This window comes from Sebastes fasciatus, chromosome 15 (genome assembly GCF_043250625.1).
Source record: "Sebastes fasciatus isolate fSebFas1 chromosome 15, fSebFas1.pri, whole genome shotgun sequence".
In the NCBI taxonomy this organism is placed as follows: Eukaryota; Metazoa; Chordata; class Actinopteri; order Perciformes; family Sebastidae; genus Sebastes; species Sebastes fasciatus.
The window spans coordinates 27,464,340-27,472,769 of record NC_133809.1 but is presented as its reverse complement, the minus strand read 5'-3'; the positions used below and the strand labels follow the sequence as shown (position 1 = coordinate 27,472,769).

The window sequence follows — 8,430 nt, the reverse complement described above, 5'->3', positions numbered from 1 at the left end:
TGCCCCAAACTGCATGTGATTGTGGGAATGTCTGTAAAGGGGAGACTCGTGGGTACCCGTAGAAACCATTTTCATTCACATATCTTGAGGTCAGAGGTCAAGGGACCCCTTTGAAAAATTTAGCGTACGTTTGGAGCGTTATTTAACCTCCTTCACGACAAGCTAGTATGACATGTTTGCACTAATGGATTCCTTAGGTTTTCTTGTTTCATATGATGCCAGTAACTTCACTCAAGGTTTAAAACTGAGCCTGCTACAACCTAAAAATCGCAAGTTACGTTAATGCATTATTATCGTGTTAACTTTGACAGCCCTAATTTAGATCATTAGATATGCAAATTGAATTATATATTAACACTTTTGTTACACTCAGGATTCTATATAATAACTAGTTGTCCTATACTTGTTCCCGTTTGCACTGATGTAAACTCAGGAAACTGTAAACATCTAGCAATATTTGTATTCACCCTGACTCTTCATTCATTCTTCCCTCTCTTCTTGTGTGTGTCTGACAGACGAGCGTAATACAAAGACACAAAAACTATTTAGGTCACTGTCACAGGGAGCTTTCACGGTGATGTTGAAGATGTGACCCAGATGTGTCAGCACCAGCGCTCCACCCGGAAAATAAAAAGCAGAGGGATACCAACTGTAGAACACCCTGCAGTGAGTGCATAGACTAAGACATTGTATCTGTGTACCAGCCATGGCTGGATGGTGAAAACAGGTTTTAGGGTTAATATTGTATCATCTCTGCTCTTTGACTTTGTTAAAGGTCCCATATTGTGAAAAGGGAGATTTGCATGTCTTTTATATCATAAGGCAGGTTAAAGTGATATATAAATACTGTGAAAGTATCAAAATACTCAATCCATGGAGAAATACACACAGACCGTATCCAGAAACTGTGTGTTTGAAACAAGCCGTTAGGATTTCTGTCCATTTGTGATGCCACAAATCTACAATATTTAGACCATTTCACAGATTTAAACGTAAACATACTAAATGTGTCCCAGTTTATTTTGCTGTTGCAGTGTATGTGAATGACATCAGCTGACAGGATGTAAACATGGACCCAAGCTGTTTCCTAGCAACGCAATTCCGTTGCCATTCCGTTGAAATGCGCTAAAACGGAGTGTTTCAGACAGAGCATGAATACAGGTATATTCAAACAGACAGTATGAGAAAAAGTATGTGTTTTTTGAACATTAAAGCATGCAAACATGTTCTAGTAGAAATCCAAAATACAACCATGAACCTGAAAATGAGCACGATATGGGACCTTTAAAGTAGCTAAACACAAAGGCCTGTAACAACCTTCAACATTGTAAGGATGTTGGAAATTTGGAGTCATTCTGACCTTCAGATTCAAGACACACAATGATACAAGACACACTTGAGCTGTGTGATATCTCAACATTATCACCGTGACATTTTAAAAAGTAAGCAGCTCACATATTTGTCTTCATATGGTGATATTAACGCCACACTATGGAGTTACAGTCATTTAACTACAAATGTTCCCCATTAAAATGCATGCATTCATATGGTGTGCTCTGCAGGAACAAGGATGTGTATAGTTTGATCTTGTTCTCATGCATCCAAAAGATTCCCCATCACTGTCATTATGTCCCAAATACCATGTAACACAGTGGAGGAATGCTGTATGCGTGTCTATGGTTCTTTGGTTAACAAGAAAGAGTCTACAGCCACGCTGGCGGCTCTTTGAGGCTGCACTCTTTAAGTACAGCGTTGCTTAGAGCTTAAGTCTAAAGTCAACATGCTAACATGCTTACAAATGAAACCAATGTTTTATCAAGCGACTCCTGGTCTTTTTATCAGCCGGGAGGCGAAAGAAGGATCAGACCCGTCGCTGGTCTAAATTCAACCCAGTAGGAAACACACAGACATTGTAGCTTCAGAGAGAGAGACGTCACTTATGCGACTTTTGGGTGTGTCGTCTTTTTAATTACGTATTTTCACATTGTTATACTTCGACAGTTTTACAACAAACTGCAACTTTCTTGAATTGCAAAATTATCTTTTATATTGAAAAACATCATATGTGTGATTCATGGCGCAATTCAAAAAAAAAAAAAATTTGTCTCTCACCATTTACTACCGTTCACATTTTTTCCGAAATAAGGTCCCATGGTGGTCCACCGGAAGGGGCGTGACTTGGGCTTTCTATACCAGGACCTTTAAGCCGAAGCAGCATACTAACAGTTCATATTCAGTAAAAAAAATAATTACATAGCTGGGGGAGGGGGGTAATATTCCAAGAATAAACTCGTAATTTACAAGAAAAAAAAACTTGGACATTCTCTGAGATTAAAGTGGTAAATATACGAGAAAAAAACCTCACAAATGTACAATAAAAAAAACTTGAAAATACTCTGAGATTATAAAATCACAAATTTGCGAATTTCTTTTTATTAAAGAACCACATCGTCTTTTTTATTTCTGGCGATTGCATTCACACTTCAAAAATCATAAAAGTGGTGTTCATTTGTGAAGATTATCTTGCTGAACAAAACTTTGTTGTTAGTATCATAAACATTAATTTACCACGGAACTTATTTTCTGCAGTAATCCAAAGCCCCAATGGAAAAATCCCATTGGCTTTTTGTCGAGGGAACCAGTTAGCCATGCTTACTTCCTGGTCTTCATCCCTGGAGCACTCTATTGCTGTGAAACTGAAGTTACTGAGTCATGTCGTTAACTTTAAGGCTGTTATTTTTATTGTGCGACTGCGCTCAAAACCCAACTGGTCGAGGCAGATGGCCGTCCAACCAGAGCCTGGTTCTACCCGAGGTTTCTACCCGTTTTCTTGCCACTGTCGCACCAAGTGCATGCTCATGGGGGATCTCTTGTTGGGTCTCTAAATGATAGAATACGGTCTAGACCTGCTCTATATGAAAAGCATCTCGAAATAACTTCGGTTATGATTTGACGGTATATAAAAATACATTGCATTGAATTACTCTACGTTTTAGCATTTACATTTATTCTGTAATCGCCACATGTGGCCGCAGTGACTGCTGTTAAAAAAATACAGAGGGAAGGCGGGAGTGTTTCCTTTATTGGTGGTGGTGAACCATTTATAAATCCCAGCACTGTGCAATAAAACGTGTAAAGTTCAAACAGTGGCCTTTAAAAAAAACTATTAAGATTTCATTCTGCAATTTTTGTAGCCTTTGTATGTGGTCCCGAGAGTGAGGACATGCATCTAAAAATAGATTACCTAGACAGGATGTCAAGAGGGTAGTGTGACATCAGCCTGACTATGGATGAGTCCAGTCAGCAGAGACCCACAAGACCAAACCTTCAATTAACTTTTTTTTTAAGGTATTGCGGTAACATGCCAGACACAGCGTGACCTAAATTACAAGCCACCCATTGTCTGTGTATTTTATGTATATACAGATCTTGACATTTACCTCCACTCTGTCCCTGGAGTGTCTTTGTCACAGACAGTAAGTCTAATTCCTGTTTGATGCGTTGCATGCCAGTCTGCATTGACATAACAGAATCTAAATTCAGAGATCGCAATACAGTTTACAATGATGCACTTCCTGTCTGTGGCTGGCTGGTCACAGTTCAGTGGCGGTGTGGTCTAAAAACGGTTTAAACTCTACCCAGCTGTCTGGGTGGAGTCTATGGCATCATCAGAGCTTTAGGTTGATTAGGCTATCTGTGTGTCAACATGCTGCCGGGAAGGGGGTGGGGGGGGTTTACCCCATTAAAGTCACACTGAGCTGAGTCAAAAGAGTTAAGAAACACCACAAGTACCATCTGTTACATAAGCAGCTTTCTGGACCAGCCAAAAGTGCTCTGTAGGTATATTGACACCAAGCCGTCATGGATTTGGCTTGTTTGCTTTTTAAGAACAAGCACAACAAATTATTGTCAGTGAGCTATATACACATACACACACCTACGCCTGCAGCAAGGCCATGGTACATCCAGTTTAGTTACACAACATCAACTATTTTCTGTCTTTTTTTAAACACAGATACATACGACGGAGTATTAGGGCCACACTGAGGAAAAAATGAATGAATCCGAGATTTAGAGAATAAAGTCATAATATTATGAGAATAAAGTCATAAGTTTAGAAAAAAAGTTGTAATATTAGGAGAGTAAAGTCATAGGTTTACGAGAAAAAAAGTCGTAATGTTATGAGAATAAAGTCAGAAGTTTACGAGAAAAAAAGTCATAGTATTATGAAAATAAAGTCGTTATATTATAAAGTAGGAATTTTAGAGCGGAAATAGAGCAGCTGTGTGAAAATGGGGAACGGGGAGCATCTTGTGAAGTTATACTTTAGTATAAGTTTCACAAATAATGAAATACTTCATCAGCACCACATTATCATTAGTATAAGGACCTTGAAAAGATTGTGCAAGAAACTGCGTTTATTCCAAAAGAAAGAACCACATGGAACTGGAAGAAAATTGCCTCTTTTGTGGAGGTTGAAATTACTTTTTTTCTCATAAAGTTATCACTTTATTCTCGTAATATTACGGCTTTTTTCTCGTAAAGTTATGACTTTATACTCGTAATATTATGACTTTTTTTTCTTGAAACTGTATGACTTTATTCTCATTAAATTCCGACTTTTTTCTCGTAATATTATGACTTTATTCTCGAAATCTCCGATTTTTTCCCCCCTCAATGTGGCCCTAATACTCCGTCGTAGATACAGACCACACGCTGACACAGATAACTGCTGTTACTATGTGCACAAAAAGGGAATATATATTTATAAAGGCAATAAAAGGTATCGAAAGGAGTAGGAAAAAAATGACTTTGGGGACTGTAACACAGGAATATACACCTGAATATAAATATTTGGGATTTACACTCGATGAATTTATGACTTATGAAGAGAAGCTGGGAGAGCATTAGCGTCTGTTGTCAACAAGATAAACATTTGTAAAGATCTTAGGTACTTTACTTATTCACAACTTTATGATGCATGTGTCTCCCCCATACTAAATTATGCTTCAGACATATGGGGCTTCAAAGATTGTAAAATAGCAGACTCTATACAGAACAGAGCTCGAAGAAAAATGGTCAAAAGATATATTGTTAAAACCAAAATTACGAACATATATTCATATCAAGCACAATTTTTGCACTGAATCTTATCTTCTAGCAAACTTATCATGGAGTCAAAGGTCTTTAATTACACAGTTAAGAACAGGAATCCGTCCTCTAATCCTTGAAGTTGTTTTAAAAGATTTAAAATCATCCAGGAGGACAACAGGTTGTGCGAAGTATGTGAGTTAGGAGAAGTTGAAAATGAGTCACATTTTCTTTTGTATTGTCCATTCTAATGCTTATAAGTTGGCTACTTTTGTTTCTCAAGCTTTGAAAAAAACATCAGGTTCATTTGTTTAGTATTATTTGTAATTTATATCGCTACTCTGGTTTCTGCCTTTGTCTTTTCTTTATTTTCGAAATAATGGTGTCTTCTATGCCCATTTGGGCTGGGCATATTATTTATGCATGACACAATAATAATTAAATTAAATAAAAAATAAAAATCATATACCCCATGACATCACAAGTGGTGTTGGGACACGATTTTGCAGAAGATCTCACTTGAGAGGTGTTATTTGCTCCATCAGCTTTCATCGTCTCGGTACAAAATGAACTAGGTCACAGTTTATTCACTTGAGAAATGTCAGGGAAAGTTGTGGTTTGTTGCACACTGAGCCGGATGGTACAGGAACGTGAGTTGATGAAACAGTAAAAACTGACATTGGGGCCTTTCTTTGTGCAACTATGAACTATGAACAAAGAAGTGAAAGCCAGATGCAGCGATACACATGACACACGGTCACCGAGGCCCGTACACTGCACTGTATCTTGTGGGTGGCCAATAACAATCACCATCCTTGTCCTTTGTGAGGCCTTGTAAATGTGGGGGTTAGGCCACAATGGTCCACAGTGGCGATAACAGAAAGTCCACACAGAGCGAGAGATAGACATTACAAGAGGAGGGGAAGGAGAGACATTTGGTGGAAGAGAGACAAAAACAGAAACAAAAGGAAACGACTGGAGTCGAGAGAAACAATCTCACTCTGGTTTTCTGTGAATACGTGCAAGTGTATTGGGATCTTGTGATTTTGAACAAGCTGATAAACATCTGTTGAAAATGAATTACCCCCAAGTGTGGGCCCACTTCCTGACTGACAGTTTGCAGAGGACGCGAGGCCTGCTAGAACAAGTTCAGATTCAGGGCAGGAACCATAAGGAAACCTGCAATGTATGAAAACGATCGCAGATTAGGTCATCGTACAAATTTACCGCTTAACCTCATTGACCAGTTCAGAAAGGGCTGCGCTTTTGACTTTTTTTTGATAATTAAACTGCTTGGAAAACATGACTTCATTCACCAACCGTGCAGAAGATCTGAATGGAAACCCCGTTGTGCAGAGACTTGATTGTGGCCTCAAGACCTGGAAAAGATATTAAATTATAAGCCCACAGATATGTGGTCCTCGTGAAGCCCTGAAGTTTGCAGTTAGTGTCCTGGAACCGCTGCTTGTGCAACATTTCCACATGTACTGTCGGGTCACACTAACCAAATTCTTAATTTTCCTCCATTTGGTAATGTCTGCTTGCGAACGAAATGTCTCTGAAAGCAGCCTTTGGACTGATTAGACTGTGCAGAGAGGGATAAATGTCTGGGGGACAAGAATTTGAGGGCTCTGGGTGAAAAAGTATCAGTAGAAGCACCATAAGAGACTTTTTAAAAACCCTTCATACCATTCTAAGTAGTTTAAAGTGGCATATGTATATGTATTAATAGCAAAAAATGCATGCAGTAGGTAGAATATTTTTGGCATCATTGGGCAAAAATTCCATAATAACCTTTCAGCATATTGTAATTCAAGTGTTCTGAGAGAAAACTAGACTTCTGCACCTCCTCATGGCTCTGTTTTCAGGCTTTAAAAAATCTAGTTTGATCGGAGTTTGCGAGTGATTGACAGCTGCTCAGAGACAGCAAAGCTCCAGTTCGGCTCTGATTGGTTGTTTTCCTCCGGTCTGTGAAATCTTGCAGATGCCATGAGGACACCGGAGGACACAGAGGAACACGATTTTTTTCAGATTACCTGTCTCATGCACTACTGTCAGGATATAGTGACCGTCTTATAAAAATAATTTTTTTTTTTAATCATATTTGCTCCAATTCTATCCACCTCAGCTTTAACTTAACTTTACAGAGCTGTTGTGACATATGCGCCTGTGTTGACACCTTGCCATCTCCGAGTCTTCTTGTGATCTCCTTTAATCCCATCAAGCAGGTCAAGAATGAGACTGAGCAGACTGCCATCGCGCCAGGTCACATCATTGAGGCCACGCTGTCAGTCAGAGCCAGACAGCGTGAGTGAGCATGCACCTCTGGGATTAACACAAATACAGGGCAGGTTTCTTCTATCACAGCTGGCCATGGAGAACCTGCACTGATGATTACTGTTGTCATTGTGAAGTCAGGTAGATTTAAGCATAAAAATGTTTGCGAGGGCTGTGACTAATGATTCATTATCGATTCTATCTAACCTGGGTCCCCTATAGGCTGGAGAATGTTTTATTTTTGTGCTTGAAAAATGAAATGAGATCGTATGCATATGGTGGTGTTTTTACTATGACAGTTTTCCAAAAAATTAGGATAAAAACAATTGCAATATATCGCCTTGCTTACAGTATCGCAATATATTGAATCGTAACCCCTGTATCGTGATATGTATCGTATCGCCAGATTCTTGCCAATATACAGCCCTACTGGCCACACAGTCCAACAGTCAAACACACAAAGATGCATGCTTTTTCGTGAATGTTTGGACTTCCCTTAAAAACTTCAAATTAACATCAAAATAGATGTTTCAAAGGGTCAAATCTACATGTATTTTTTCAGTGAGGTAATGAAACCTTGCAATAGACACAATACTGGCCAAGTTTTTTTACATTGGAAGTATCTTACAACCTGGTGCTGGACAGTCATGTGAGTGCTAACTAGTCATTCCGGTGGGGTCTTCAACCTGCAAATCTGGAGCCACATGCGGCTCTTTAGCCCCTCTCCAGTGGCTCCCTGTGGATTTTTTCAAAAATTATTGTGGAAATGAATGACTGTTTTTTGTTTACATTTTCAATTTTATTTATGATTGTTGTAGGTTTAAAGGTACGACGAGTACGAGTATTAGGGCCACATTGAGGAAAAAAATTAGGTCATAATATTATGAGAATAAAGTCATAATATAAAGTAGTAATTTTATGCTTTATTTTCTTTTTTTCTCGTAAAGTTACGACTTTTTTCTCGTAATATTATGACTTTATTCTTGTAACATTCCGACTTTTTTCTCGTAATATTATGACTTTATTCTGGAATATCTCAGATTTGTTTCCCTCAATGTGGCT

General features: G+C 38.6%; 1 long non-coding RNA gene across 1 annotated transcript; it reads right to left on the bottom strand.

The window, feature by feature from the left end:
- Positions 1 to 5,457: 5,457 nt before the first annotated feature.
- Positions 5,458 to 8,125, bottom strand: LOC141783075 (uncharacterized). The gene is made up of 3 exons (XR_012597208.1): positions 8,000 to 8,125; positions 6,412 to 6,470; positions 5,458 to 6,270 (listed from the first exon to the last, which is right to left on the bottom strand). It is a non-coding gene; the product is annotated as an uncharacterized LOC141783075 (long non-coding RNA).
- Between the last annotated feature and the right edge of the window lie 305 nt (positions 8,126 to 8,430).